Source organism: Miniopterus schreibersii (assembly GCF_964146895.1).
Source record: "Miniopterus schreibersii genome assembly, chromosome: 1".
In the NCBI taxonomy this organism is placed as follows: domain Eukaryota; kingdom Metazoa; phylum Chordata; class Mammalia; order Chiroptera; family Miniopteridae; genus Miniopterus; species Miniopterus schreibersii.
Window position 1 is genome coordinate 20,458,573 of NC_138101.1, and position 14,567 is coordinate 20,473,139.

The 14,567-nt window shown below is 40.5% G+C and overlaps 1 protein-coding gene and 1 pseudogene across 2 annotated transcripts in view; one reads left to right on the forward strand and one right to left on the reverse strand.

The window, feature by feature from the left end:
- NWD2 (NACHT and WD repeat domain containing 2) overlaps positions 1 to 14,567 on the forward strand; it is a gene marked incomplete at its 5' end in the record, with an annotated part of 126,330 nt that overhangs the window by 24,218 nt on the left and 87,545 nt on the right. The gene's annotated exons all lie outside the window — the stretch shown is intronic.
- LOC308561213 (metallothionein-2B pseudogene) lies at positions 1,067 to 1,305 on the reverse strand (annotated as a pseudogene). Its single transcript has one exon. The product of its transcript is annotated as a metallothionein-2B pseudogene (transcript).

Sequence of the window (14,567 nt, forward strand, 5' to 3'; positions counted from 1 at the left end):
CCTACCAGCTAGTTAATGTCTTCCTGTGCCCTACCTTACATATTCATGTTTTGGTTTTAAAGTCTGCCTCCTGCGGAAAGCTGCCCTGAATAAACTCCTAGGGAAATTATTGCTTAAATAGTGATTTTTAATCAGAGGCCTTTCACATTGTCGCTTCTATTATCTAATGTTCTATGCCTTGCTTCCCAAATTCATTGTCAACTGGTAAGAAAGAACTCTGACGTATTCCTCTATGGCTTCTGAGCACCTTGGACAGCGCCCGGACAGCGCGGCACCCAGTGACTAAGCAGTATTGCAATGCATAGCTTGAATGTTGAAATTATAAATGTAGATTGACATATGGTACTTTTATTCAGTCAGATCATTCATTGGCATTAGTAATATCCTGTAATTGCTAAGAGCTTTTAAAAAGGGCTACTTAGTAATATTTAGGGGAAACAGACTGTTGGCCTGAGAAAGTCAGTTTTTAAGAAAATTCTTCTAGGAGCCTTATGCATGGTGGGTGGATGCGGTGAGGGCGACTGGAGGCAGGTAGACAAGGCAGGGGCACTAATCGAGCTTAAGAGGCAAGTGAGTGTCTGGGTCAGGATTCTCCCAAATACCTAGATTTGCCCATCAGTATCCATAGTTACTTAAATGTTCATTTGACAAATAGAAATAAATCATCAGGCTTTATTCCCATTAATTGATAAAAGAAAGGTCAATTTTTAGCCAAGTAAGGTCAGTTAGAGTGAATTCCTGATTTGCCAAAGCAGTGACTTTGAAACCCAGTCTTTGAAGAATTCCTTTGCCATTATGAGATTGATTCTATTAGCATGTAGATGTGTGTATTGATGTTTTTATAGGAATAAAATATAATGGCTTGCATCTTTGGTTAGATTAAAGAATACATAATTTTGTATTACAATCGCAAATAAGATTTTATTTTAAGTCAACAATTTTTATTATCCCTCACATATTTAATAGAAAAGAGAATGTGACAAATAGCTCAGGGTAGGATGAAAAATAAAATGCAGGTTTGAACATGTTGCTCTATTTACATCTGGGAGCAGGCTCTCCCCCAAGGTCACACACAACAGCTGCACCTGTCAGATGCTCCTTTGCAGACACAGCCTGGGAGCAATGGGCACCGCGCACGGGGCAGCAAGAGCAGCAACTCTTCTTGCAGGAGGCGCATTTGCAGTCTTCGCTTTAGCAGGGGGCGACACAGGTGCAGGATCCACCAGCTGGGCAGGAGCAGTTGGGGTCTGTTTTGATCTGAGGTGAGGCAGGAGGTCCAAAGTTGGTCAGCCGGGCTGGGTGCATGTTCCCCTAGTGCCGCTGGTGCACCAGGCGGGCTGCACCTTTGGCACGTCATCATGCGGAGGGGCTTGAGTGCAGCGTGGCACACGGTTTCCAGCCTCCAGGCCTGAACCTTCCCAATTTTCAATTGAAAATGGTGATGTCAGTCACGATTTGGTTGATTCAGGACATCTAGATTCTTGTCTCCGTTCATGCTACTCTCAAAAGTTGTTACGCTGTTAATTAGGGGGAGTCTGTGCCATGCAAAACTAATGTCTAGAATATTTAAGTAAAAAGTGGACGGTTAATCCACAGTCACCTTTCTTTTGTGAGCAATGAAATGCGTAGATGTTAATTGCACAATTTGACGAGCTTTTACAATATACTCAGTGGTGTAACCGCACCCTAATGAAGCTATAGAGCACTTCCATTAACCCACTTCTTTGTTCCCCACCTGTCCGTCCCCACCCTACATAAGCGCCCCTCTTCTGATTTCCATCACCAGTATTAGTTTCACTCGTGAACTTCGTTCAACTGGGATCATACTCTCATCTGGGTTCTGTCACTTAGCGTCAGGCTTTGGAGAGTCGTCAGTAACTCTTTTGTAAATTCCTTAGCATTTTCTAGATACACAATCATGTCATCTGGAAGTAAAAAGTTTATATTTCTTCCCTTTTAGGTCTTTATACATTTTACTTCTATTTCTTGCCTTACTGTACCAGCTTATTGCGCTCCAGAAGTAGTTGAACACAAGATAAGAGCAGATATTTTTCCTTGTGCCCAGTCACACGGAGGATGTGTTCTGCGTTTCACTGTATAGGAGGATGTTAGCTTTTGTGTGTGTGTTTGGTAGTTGTCCTTTATCAGATTGAGAATGTTCCAGTTTATTTCCAGTTTTCCGAGGGCTTTAATTATGAGTGGGTTTAAATTTTATCAAAGGCTTTTTTTTACATCATTTGAATGATCATATAGGTTTTTTCTTTTTAATTCTGTTAACTGTGGCAAATTACTTTATTTTCAATTGTTAAATCAGTCTTCCCTTCCTGGGATAAACTTAACTTGGTCAGGATATATTGCCTTTTAATATATTGTTGAATTTGATTTGCTCATATTTTAAAGTCCTCCAGTCTGTGCTCATGAAGGATATTGATCTGTGGTTTTCTTGTCTGCTTTGAGCAGCAGTACTGCCAGTTTCATGAATTGAATTGAGAATTGTTCCCACCACCTCCATTTTTAAAAAACAGTTTGTGTAAGATCAATATTATTTCTTCGTTAAATTACTGAGAGAATATACCAATGTACAGTGCACCAGTATTTTCTTTGAGGGAACATTTTATAATCCAGTTTTTTAAATAGAAACAGACTTTCCATTTTATCTTGCATCAATTCTGGTAGATTGAGATTTTAAGGAATTTATTTCATTGGAGTTATTGAATTTATTAGCATGAAACTGTGCATAATATCCTGTTGTTATTTTATTGACAATTGTAGGATGCCCAGTACTAAGCCCTCTATTCCTGATACTGATAATTTGAGTTTTCTCTCCTCTTAATCAGTTGCTCTAGTATTAATCATCTTAATATTATTATTATTTTTAACCCTCGCCCTAGTATATGTTTTTATTAATTTTTAGAGAGAGGGAAGGAGAGAGAGAGGAAAAAGCATCGATGTGAGAGAGATAAGAAACACGGATCAGCTGCCTCCGTACGTGCCCCGGCCTGCCGGGAGGTGGAGCCCGCAGCCTTTCGGGGTGCGGGACCGCGCTGCAGCCAAGGGCCACCCGGCCAGGCGCTGCTACTATTGACCTTCCTGCTCTTTAGACAGCCGTCTTTGGCTCGTTCATCTCCTGTTTGCTTTCTGCTCCTATATTCCGTACTCTGCCTACTTAGGGTGTAAGTTGCCCCTTTTCTGTCACCTCACAGCGAAGCCTGGGTTACTCATTTTGAAGCCCTCTCTCCTACTCTAAGCGTCTGTGGCCAGCGCGGCTGCCCCGGCCCCGTGTAAACCTGGGGCCGCGGCCCGCACGCGCCAGGCCGAGCAGGTGGGAAGTGTTTGCGTCCTCGCTGCTCCTCTGCCCCGTTGTTCTAGCCGTTCCTGAAATCTCCGGCTAGTGGTGTGTGCTTTCCTTCCCTCAGCTTTCCCCTGTTGGCAGGCACATTTATTTGCTATTGCTGAATTCCCCTGACGCATTGACCCTTTTTATTGAAGACGTCTCACTTTGTATCTAGTCATAGCTCTTGTCGTGGAGTCTGTTTTTCCTGATGTAACCACGAGATCTCTCATTGCTGCTGTTTGCGTGTATCTCTCTTCCCACGCTTTCACACTCAGTTTACTTATGTCCTTGAACCTATGATGTATCTCTTGTAGGCAGCATGTATGCGGCCTTGCTTTTTTAAGTCAAGTCTGGTAACTGCTGCCTTTCGGTTAGAGTTTTTAGACCATTCACATAAAATGTAATAATAAGTTGGATTTAATGTAGTTCATATTTCCCATTTTGCTATTTGCTTTCTGTGTGCCTTCTGCCTTCTTTGTTCCTGTTCCTTTTTGACTGCCTTCTTTTGTCTTAAATAAATATTTTAATTCCTCTGTTGATTTTTAAATTACATTGTAAAAATTATTTTCATAGTGGATCTAGGGATCATAACATGCCTCTTATTGTTTTTTATGATCTCCTTCAGAGTAATACTAATTTAATTCCAGTAAAACGTAGAAAATTTGTTCCAAAATGTCTTTATTCCAATATTAATTATTGGTATTAATATTGTCATGTATAGTTACATCTATTTAAGTAATAAGCTCTATAAAATAGTATTATTATTGCTTTTATAACTCATGTCTTTTAAAGAGCTTAGATGGGAAATGAGAAAAAATATATACTGGTTGAGTATTTACATTAACACTTATTTACCATGTCTAGTGTTCTACATTTTACCCGGTGGATTCGAGTCACTGTCTAGAGTCAGTCTTTTAGCCCAAAAGACTGTTTTTAGTGTTTCTTATAAGGCAGGTTTACTAGCAATAAATTCTCTCAGTCTTTATCTATGAATTTTGCTTCCATTTTTGAAGGATAGTTTTTGTGGATATAGAATTTTTGGTTAACAAGGTTCTTAACATTTGTCTCAGCATTTTGAAATTGTCATTCCTCTGTCCTCTGGCCTTTATTGTTGCTGATGGGAAGTTAGCCGAGAATTGTATTGATCCTTTCCTGCATGGGATGACCCGTTTTTCTCTTTCTGTATTGAGGGTTTTCTGTCCTTGGCTTTCCATAGGTTTACTATGATGTGTCCAGGTGTGAATCTCTTTATATGTGTCTTACTTGCACCTCACTGAGTGTCGCGGATGCAAGCATTAATATTCTTATTCAGACTTGGGAAGTTTTGTTCATTATATCTTCAAGAAGTTTTCTGCCCTTGCCTTCTCTCCTGGGACTGTTCTGTATGTTGGCATGCTTGATGTCTCACAGGTCTCTGAGGCTCTGTCCATTTATCTTTATTGTCAGCTCTTCAGATTGGATTATTTCTACTGCACTATGTTTGGTTTCACTGTTTCTTTCTTCCATTTCAAATCTGCTATTGCGCTTTCTGGTGAATTTTTATTTCAGTTATTGCATTTTTCAATTCCAGAATTATTTCTTATAATTTCTGTCTCCTCCTTGGTAATGACCAAATGTTGTGCGTTCATCGTTGTCATACTTTTCTCTAATTTATTAAAATGGTTTCCTTTACTTCTTTGAACATAATTATAACATGCACTGGGAGTGGGTGCCATCCACCCCTCCAAACCATGTGAGCCCTTCACCTGCAGCAGGGAAAGTGCCAACCCCGTGGCCTGGCATGGCCCTGGCTTTCCTTGTTCTGGCGGAACCTCCATGTCAACCTTAATAGCCAAAAGCAATTGTGAGACACTTGTAATTGTAAGTGACATTTTCCTTCAAATATGCTACTAGAAATTGATGAAACATGGTTATATCAGTTGAAAAAGTAGCGCTTAAATGAATCCTGAAATGCAGTGCTGCCTTTGTGAGGGTTTTAATCATCCTGCCATTTCCCGAACCATCATGAAAACCAGCGCTAACTTCCTTGGCTGTTTTCAGTGTAGTGCAGCTTGCTCAGCACCCCCCGATACAGATCTTCTGACTATTATTGTCAACCCTGTCAAAACATCAGGACAAGTTAAGGCAAACCTGACTGACGTCACATAGGCATTTACATCATTGCACTTGGCTCTTGTGTAGAACATCAGAAAGGAAGACAGAATGCAAAGGGAAGTGAAAATAAGATAGAGAAATACACTTGGTTAATATCAAGCCACACTTTTAAATAGAGAAGATGTAGAATTCACTACTAGACTTCTCTGGGTTTTAGGTCTGTTTGTGTCAAGGGGCTTTATTACCCATCTGCTTTCCTTTTGTCGCTCAGCCCCTTTCAAAGCCAAAGTAAACAGAAACTGGACAAAAACTTTTGTGGAAAGTCCTCCCCACCAAATAGAAGCATTGATTTACAAACAACAGAAAGATTTGTGTGACAACAAGACTACACCTGAGAAGAAAAAAATTAACATAGTAATTTGCTGTTTATTTTCATAGTCCATAGTGAAATCTCCAGAAATAATACGTAGAAACAGAAGTTCACTGTAAGTGAATATCAGTTTCTTATCTCCAAATGTGCTTTAAAGTTGCTTTGACATCTGGACTAGATTGCAGGAAATGCACAGTGAGAAGGAGAAGCATCTCTATTGAATCTGTATTACTTCAAAAATAATTTATTTTACATTAAATTTCCTATTAATGGCATGTTTGTAAGTGTATTTAAAACTCTTATTCACTGAAAAAAAAAATCAGTTAAGAGCAAAGTTTCGTTTGAAAAATTCACTGCTTTACACTCAGATTATATTGTCACCTGTGGCTAAATTTAAACATGAACAGCAGAATATAATCAAATGAAATGATGCCTCCAAAAAGTACCAAACAAAACCAAAAATAAAAGCAAGAAATAGAAAATTATCCGTAAGTTATGGCAGAGATCTTTTCTCTTAAAATAATTCCCTGAAGGAGAAGAGTAAATAGAGAAGCCTTTATCGTTTCAGAATTTATGGAGAGATTTATAGGAATCATTTGGGAGCAGCAAGGAGAAAGCATTTGGGTCCCAATTGGGCATAAAAGAGGAAAGGTTGTTGCTATCTGGCTGCATAGCCAGAGGAGACGCGACAATTGTTTTATGGTTCTCCCTTTTTATATCTAGAGTACTGTATTAATCAGAGTTCCAGCAGGAAACAGATGGCACTTTCCAACTAGATTATTTCTACAGGGCTTAAGAAAGGGACTTTCAGCAAAGCTGGGAGAAAAGTGGAGAGAAATTACAAGGGATAGTGCAGCACCCTGGTGCCAATAATACTAGAGCTGTTACCAGTCCAAAGGACCCCAAAAAAGCACACTTACAGAGTCATACAGTGAAGGCCCTTAAGAGGGGACCATACAGGTCAGGACCCTGGGGGAATAAAAACCCTAACTTCTCTTTCCCTTCTTTCTCTGGCCTCATGCTCCTCAGTGTTCATCACAGCTTCTACAGATCAGCCTCCTGCTTGGGGAGAGAACAGTTGGAGAAGGGTGGGGAATGCATTTGGAGGGGCAAATGGAAGAAAGTTGACCATCTGCTATTTTAGAGTGCTGCTGTTAGGGAACCTACAGGTCAGTGGAAAGACCTGGGCAAAAAAAGCTACAACAAGATTAAATATGAACACCACCGAGAAAAGCAAAAATGTCAATTATAGGACTCTGATCCAACTTTTTTAATGAAGGATTTCCTCCCATCTCATAAACTACCCACTGGCTATCTTCATGGGGCAGTCCATGGCCCCCTCTCTTTTGAAACACACTAAGTATTTCTGAGACCGGCCGAGGAGTTTTAGTAGAATTCTTTCTTTTTCTTTTTTTTTTTTGAAAAGCTACTATGTGCCAGACATTTTGTTAAAAGTACTGAACTAAAGGGGTCCATTCACCTGCGTACATCAAAGCCCAGTCAAATGATCAGGAGTCTACAGCAAAGTAGAGGTTATTAGTTGAGGAAATGGTACCAAGTCTGGAATCACAGGTGAGCTAATGCATAAAGACCTGGCTCCCCTATGGCTTCCAGGGGATGGGTTATATAGGGGAAAAATCATTAATCATGGTGGCTGAAGGAGTTGGGGTCCTGTGCTCTACCAATTGGTTGGGGCCAGGGTAGGAAGTAGTTGGTCATTGTATCAGCTCCTGACATCAGCCACGGCATTGCTCTGTAGGGTTTCATGAAGGTGTGGTCCTTAGAGTCTTCCACTTTCATGGGCCTGGGGCTGAAACACAACTAAAGTCAAGATGTTATCTTTAGCTTGACCAAAGATAACTGTTTAGCTATTTCTGTGGTTAATAGACCTGAGGCTTTGTTCTTAAGACAGTTTGATACCAACCAGAATCTGATGTCCTAAGGGCTTAACGATTAAGGAAGGGACTGAATGGATAGAAAGAAAAAAAAAAGTCATGTTAAGGAAATAAAGTTTCTGTGTGGTTAGAAAAGTTGATGATATAAAGTTGGTAAAATAAAGACTCAATTCCAGCCCTCAAGGGCCTGATAGGATGAGAGGGAAAAGGGCATCTTTAAACAATGCCTGGAAGGACCTATCAGCAGACCAGTGCAGACAAGCAAGAGGGAGGTGGAGGACTGGGACCCGCTTCTCCTCTTAAGTACTTTATATGTATTAATTCAGTCTTCCTTTCACTAACCCAGTGGGATTCATTCCGTTATCATTCCATTGTCATTCACTTTTTACATAGGAGAAAACTGAAGAACAAAAAGTTTAAATAACATGCCCAAGCTCGCACAGTGAGCAGGAACTGAAGGTGGGATTGGAGGTAGGTAGTGTTGCTCTAGCTCCTCTTCGGCTCACCATTCCAGGGCTGTCCTGCCCACTTCTCAGCTCTGAAAGGGAACCAAGGAAAAGAGAAAGAGTGATGGGAAGAAGTATGTTTAGTGATGATAGCTGTCATTTAATGAGAAATTTCTGTGTCCCCTCATTGTGTTAACTACTTTTACTTTTTTTAGACCTTCCAGTGCTGAGTAATCAATTAATGTTTATTTAATCTTATCAACCACCTGCACTATAAAGAGGTTAAAAGCATGGCGTAATGATTCAAGTCTCACACCAAGTTTCTATGAATACTTTTCATTGGGTACCTTACATCCATCATATATGACCATATAGTGAGAGTCATCACTGTTGAAAATAGAAGAAATGTTGGCAATCAAATAGTAACACCAATGTAAACACTTTTATTACCTTACATATTTTTACTCTATTCTGTTATCTAATATTTTAGTCATCATGGTTCGTATTAAAATGTTTTTATTTTAAACTAATTTATGGATATAAAAATCTTGGTTAACTTAAACTCTCTCCTTTACACAAACACAATAACATCCTAGTAGCTAAATCAAAGTAGTCTGGCTATTTCTATTTCATATGTTCATTTATTTTGTGCTCTTGATTCCACATATAAGTAAAATCATATGGTGTTTCTGTCTGACTTGTTTCACTTAGCATAATATCCTCTAGGTCTGTCGATGCCATTGCAAATGGTAAGATTTCATTCTTTTTAATGGCCAAGTAACATTCCATTATATATATGTACCACAACTTTTTTATCTACTTGTCTATTGATGGGCACTTGGGTTACTTCCATGTCTTGGCTATTGTCAATAATGCTGCAATGAACATAGGAGTGCATACATTCTTTCGAATTAAAGTTTTGGGTTTCTTCAGATGGAAACCCAGAAGTGGAATCACTGGAGGTGTGGGGGGACTGGGTGAAAAAGGTGAAGGGATTAAGAAGTAGAAATTGGTAGTCACAAAATAGTCATGGTATAAAGGGAATATAGTCAGTAATGTTGTAATAACTGTGTATGGTTCCAGGTGGATACTTAAATAATGGGGGGACCACTTTGTAAAGTATATAATTTTCTAACCACTGTGCTGTGCACTTAAAACTAATACAAAATAATACTGAGTGTAAACTGCAATTGAAAAATAAATTTTTTTTAAAATAGGGAAAATAATCTGATACAAAAGCATGTATTTGTCTAATTGTAATTCCATTCTTAAAAATAGTTGCTTTCTCCCAAAGCAGACAGACAACTGAAAATTCTGACAACTTGTACATTACTGAGGACTTGGCTCTGACATCACTGTTACTGTCCTTCGTGATCTGTGCCACCCTGTCTGTGGCCTGTGATTGAGTTGCTGTGACACATCGTTTCAGAAAAAACAAAGAAAGCAAAAAGTAGTCTGGCTAAACATAGATTCATAAAGCCTTTACAACATTCACGATTACCTAGAGAGAATAGAAAGACCTGCCTTTTCCATACATACACTGCCTTCAGGATTTCTCTTCAATACACTGAGTAAAATGTTGATCTCTGGCAATACGTAGGGATGTAGAGCAGCTATGCATAGACCTTTAGTGTTCAATCATATAAGGTAATAGTCTCTCAATTTAAAGTCACCAGAATGTTTCTTGTAGAAGCTGCAGTTCTTTCAATGGAAGACTGTTACACACACACACACACACACACACACACACCCCCGAAACACCCCCAAGACCTTAAGCATGGGGTGTGTAATCTATTTTCAGATTGAAATTCTGTGTATACATGATGTTTATAAACTGATTACATTGTAGCCCTATTTCCAAGGTAGGAAAAAAATGCAAAATAACCCTGGTTTCTCCCCCGATCCTGCTTCATTTAGGTGCCTAGGAAAGCACATTGGCTTAGGCTACTCAGATACTATTTGTTGCACAGTGAGTGCAGTTTGCGACTGTGGAAATAGTAAACCCCCTTCCCTGTCAAGCAGTGGACGTGTTGACCTTCCAGTCATTCCGAATCTCGTACGGTTGGAGTTGTAGGAATATTCAGGTGCGGTGCCGTCAGGCGTAGGCGCGGTTTACTGGGTTTGTATCTGGCTGCAGCTGTTACACTAGGTGTGTTTGCGTCATGTATCTCCATTGTAGGTTTCGAGGCTTTATCTCCTTCCTGAGTTCTGCTTATTTTGCATTTACTGAATGTTGTGGGTATAGTTACAACCATGAGTATCCTTGGAGAAATTACTTAACCTCTCAGTGCTTTCATTTTCATAACTCTAAAGTTGTATCATCATTCCTCCTTTTAGGGTTGTTGTGAGAAATAAATTAATTGATAAATGTCAATAATGTAATTATAATAGGCACCACTTAATTAACACCCAGGATTTTGCATGATTACTAAGTTATTTACATAATATTACTGATTATGAAGAAGCCACTACCATTATCTCTCTTTTACTGATGAGGAAACTGAAGCTCAGAATGGTTTATTAACTTGCCCAAGGTCACACAGCTACTGTGTGGTGAAGGCAGAACTTACACCCTCTTCTCCCTAACTCTGAGCTCCAAGCTACTTGCTGTGCTCCAGTCATTGTAGACTCATTTACTAAACTTGCCTCAAATGCAGATTTCTGCAGTCAATGAAAAGCCTTCCCCCACCTAAAATGTATAAATTTTATCTGGAATATTTTAAATGCACCAATCGCTTTTATCCAACTGTGGAGCATTTTAGGCTCAGTACATATGGCTTTAGGAGAAATTCTCTGTGAGGACAAACCATCTTTTTTGACAGACAAAACAATTTCTAAAAGATAGCTCTTAATGTTCTCTTTAATATGTGTGCTTAACTTTTAACTCAGTGTGCTTGTATTTGTCATCTACGAGTTTTTAGTGACACTGGAAGGTTTTAGTTCTGCGTTATGGTAATCGTAGGTGACACAGCACCAGTGAGTATCTGGTGCTCAGGATACTTTGGTAGCCCTGTGGTTACCCAGAAGCAGGGCTGCCCATTTGTGTCTTGGCAGCTACTTTCCTGTGTCCCTTGAGTGACTTGAGACCTTACAAACTGCTGAGCCAGGTGCCCAGGGAGGGCCTGCTACTGAGCCTGGTTAAGGCCGCAGCATGCCCTGGCCTCTGGAGGAGGCCACTGAGTTCAGGCCTTTGGTCCAAGAAGCCCTGTGATTCCGTTTCGGTTTGCAGCCAGGGTTCCGGACTAGACAGAGCTACGTATTTTAACAAGCCTGATTAAACCCAGACCTCCTCCTGACATTCCTGCGCTCTAGGACTCCTTAAGTCCTGCCCTGAGAATCGTTTCTTTTTGAAACAAGCTGACCCAGTACATCAGTGAGTGATCTGGGTGTGAAGAGCGAAAGTGATGGCGGCTCTCCCTGTCAAACCTTCTCTCCTTCTCAGGATACGAGCTTGCTGGGTTTACCCCGTGTCTTCCTGGGGCCCTCCCTTTTTGTCGCTTTCCTCCTTGCTCTCCAGTTTTCCAGCAGGCCCCACGTTTTCCGATGGTGTCTGCACCTGCCTGCAGCCTAGCTCCTGGGCACCCCCTTCACCCGGCCTCACTCCGCCTGCCCTTCAGCTGTCAGCCTAAAGGCGGTTTCTCCCAGGAGCCTTCTCTGGGGCCCAGGTTCTGTGTTCCCGCCGTGCACGCCTAGCGCTCTGCACTGGGGGTTCGGGGTGCTCGGCACCCTGAAATCACTAAGCCTGCAACTCGGCTGCAGGCCTGAGGGCAGGAGCCACGGTCGTCTCAGGGCTGCACCCCCATTGCCTGACACGTAGGAGAGGCTCAGTAAATATTTTTTTGAACATAATAAATGAATGATTCATAGTCATTGGTTTATGTGTCAGTCTCCCGTACTGTGACTCCTACATGTTTTATTCCTCTTGGGACCCGAATGTCTAGCCTGGTAATTGGTACATCGTAAGCCCTTAATAAGCGCCGGCTGAATTTATTTCTGAAATGGTGTGTTTCTCTGACTTACCAAGGGCGGCTTCCTCCTCCCTCAGCTCACCTGTAACTATGAAAAAGGAATTAGGAGGGGGCTGGAAGGAACGCAGAAATGACACCCTCAGAAAACTGTGCCGCTGTGAAAATGAAAAGGGGACTGCTCGTTCCGCCTGCAGGCGGGGCACCTGTGCGTGGCCAAATCCAACCAAGGCTTTTTCTTTTTTATGGGAAAAAAATAATTTGCTAATAAATGGTTGCTTGGAACTAATCTATGGTGGAAAAAATCAGCTCAGTGGCTGCCTCTGGGGATGGGGACAGGGACTGGGACTGACTGGGAAAGGAGATGAGGGAACTTTCAGGAGATTAAAATGTTCTATATTTAGCTTACAGTTTATTCCATACTGATAGAGGCATTTCGAAACTCAGCAAATGGTACACTCAGAATTTGTACACTTCACAGCATGTAAATTTTACCTTAAAAAGCAAATGAGAGAACTGTCAAATACGGAAGTCTATCAGATGACATGCATGGCTTGACGTGTTACGGGTGGAGTATACTGATGATGGCAATTTACTTTGAAATGCATATAATGCAAAAGACTGATGGAGAAAGAAACACAATAAAGCAAAAATGTAAAATATTAATCATAGAATCTAAGTGGTAAGTATATGATTGTTTACCATGATATTCTCTCAAAACTCCTTTATATTTGAAAGTTTTCATTGAAAAACATGGGGGGAAAGTGGTTGCTCGGCTTCATTTAGATGCAAGTATATTAGCAACCAAAAGTTAAGTGCTGATTTATCTCCAGGGAGTCCTTCAGCTATGCAAAATCAGAAACGAAGATCATGGATAAAAGGTTAAGATGGAGTGATGATGAAATTCTAAAAATCTCAGGGAAATGGGGAAAGTTCACTTTATCTGTGATTGATCGACGCATTCATTCAGTAAATATTTATGGAACTCACAGTATGTACCAGAAACCATTTAGACACACAAAAGAAAACAGACAAAAGTCTGGACTTCTTGGAGTTCATATTTTCATCATGGTTGCAAAGCAGTTCCTCCAAAGATGAGAAGAAAGGTGGTGGTTGGGGGATGGAGCCAGCAGGTGACAAGGTGGCAGTTCTGCTCCTATTTCATGTCTGAGACTGGCCTTTGAAAGGACTAATAGCTCATTGAGTATAAAATGGAGCAAAACACTGTGAACTGGAATGTGCCTGTAGTCCACTGAGAGCTCCAGGCCCTTCACCCGAGACCCTTCTCCTTCATAGTGGGAATTAGCTTGCCCTCCAGAGGTAAAAAGAATTACTGTCTTTGATTTTCCTAACTTAGGGTACAGTCTGCTCTGGCACATACAAACTCATGCTCTGCTCCCTGTAGTGAAGGAGGCAGAGTGGTGGTCAGGATTTTCACCACATGAATCACTTATTTCTTTAAAAAGAAATCTGAAGCCTGTAAGGCAAAACGTTTGTTATATCTGGGTGGTGCATTATCTGCATGTTAAACATTTTTTCAGAATTAAAAATTTCATAATTTAAATTATAGAAAAAATGTTGAGACCCTATAATGGGAGTACCAATGATATCACTTAACCACACACTATATGGGACACTCTGTAATGCACTGAAGGGGGGAGGGAGGAAAAGCGAAAGGCAAATGCAACTATCAAAATAACATATAGCTCAAGTAAAAATGCTTTTCTTAATAGGCTCATTGACAAAAGTATTCCTTCCTACAAAACAATATGCTGGAGGGGGGAAATGGCTGAAATGACCCTATTTATTCAGGAAACAATACTCACTAGTATTGCAATTTCTGACATAAATTAATACTTTGATTTATATTATGTATTAGTGAGTAAATTGCTTATTTTTGAAAAAATGGTGCTTCTGTGCAAATATATGGTTTAAGCACATTACAAATGAGAACTGCTACTGATGACTCATGAAAAAATACAGATGTTATGTGGAACTTTCCAATTTATATCACCCATAGCTAGATTATCTGTGGCAGTAAAACTGGAATATTGCAACCATGTTGAAGGTATTTGTCCCCAAATCCATCAACATTTGGACAACAACTTGAATTCTGGTTTAAGAGACTCATTACGAAAAGTCACTGGGCACCTCAGGGATCAAAAAGAAAACAAGTGCCCGGGCGGGCGTGGCTCAGCGGTCGAGCATCGGTCTAGGATCCAGGAGATTGAGGTTTGATTCCTGGTCAGGGCACATGCCTGGGTTGCAGGCTCGATCCACAGTGGGGGGCGTGCAGGAGGCAGCCGATCAATAACTCTCATCATTAATGTTTCTATTTCTCTCTCTCCCTCTCCCTCCCTCTCTCTGAAATCAATAAAGATATATTTAAGAAAAAAAGTCAAAGCTAAAATATGAATGTAAAGCATATGTGGAATTAACATAAACACAATATAAACAACCAAT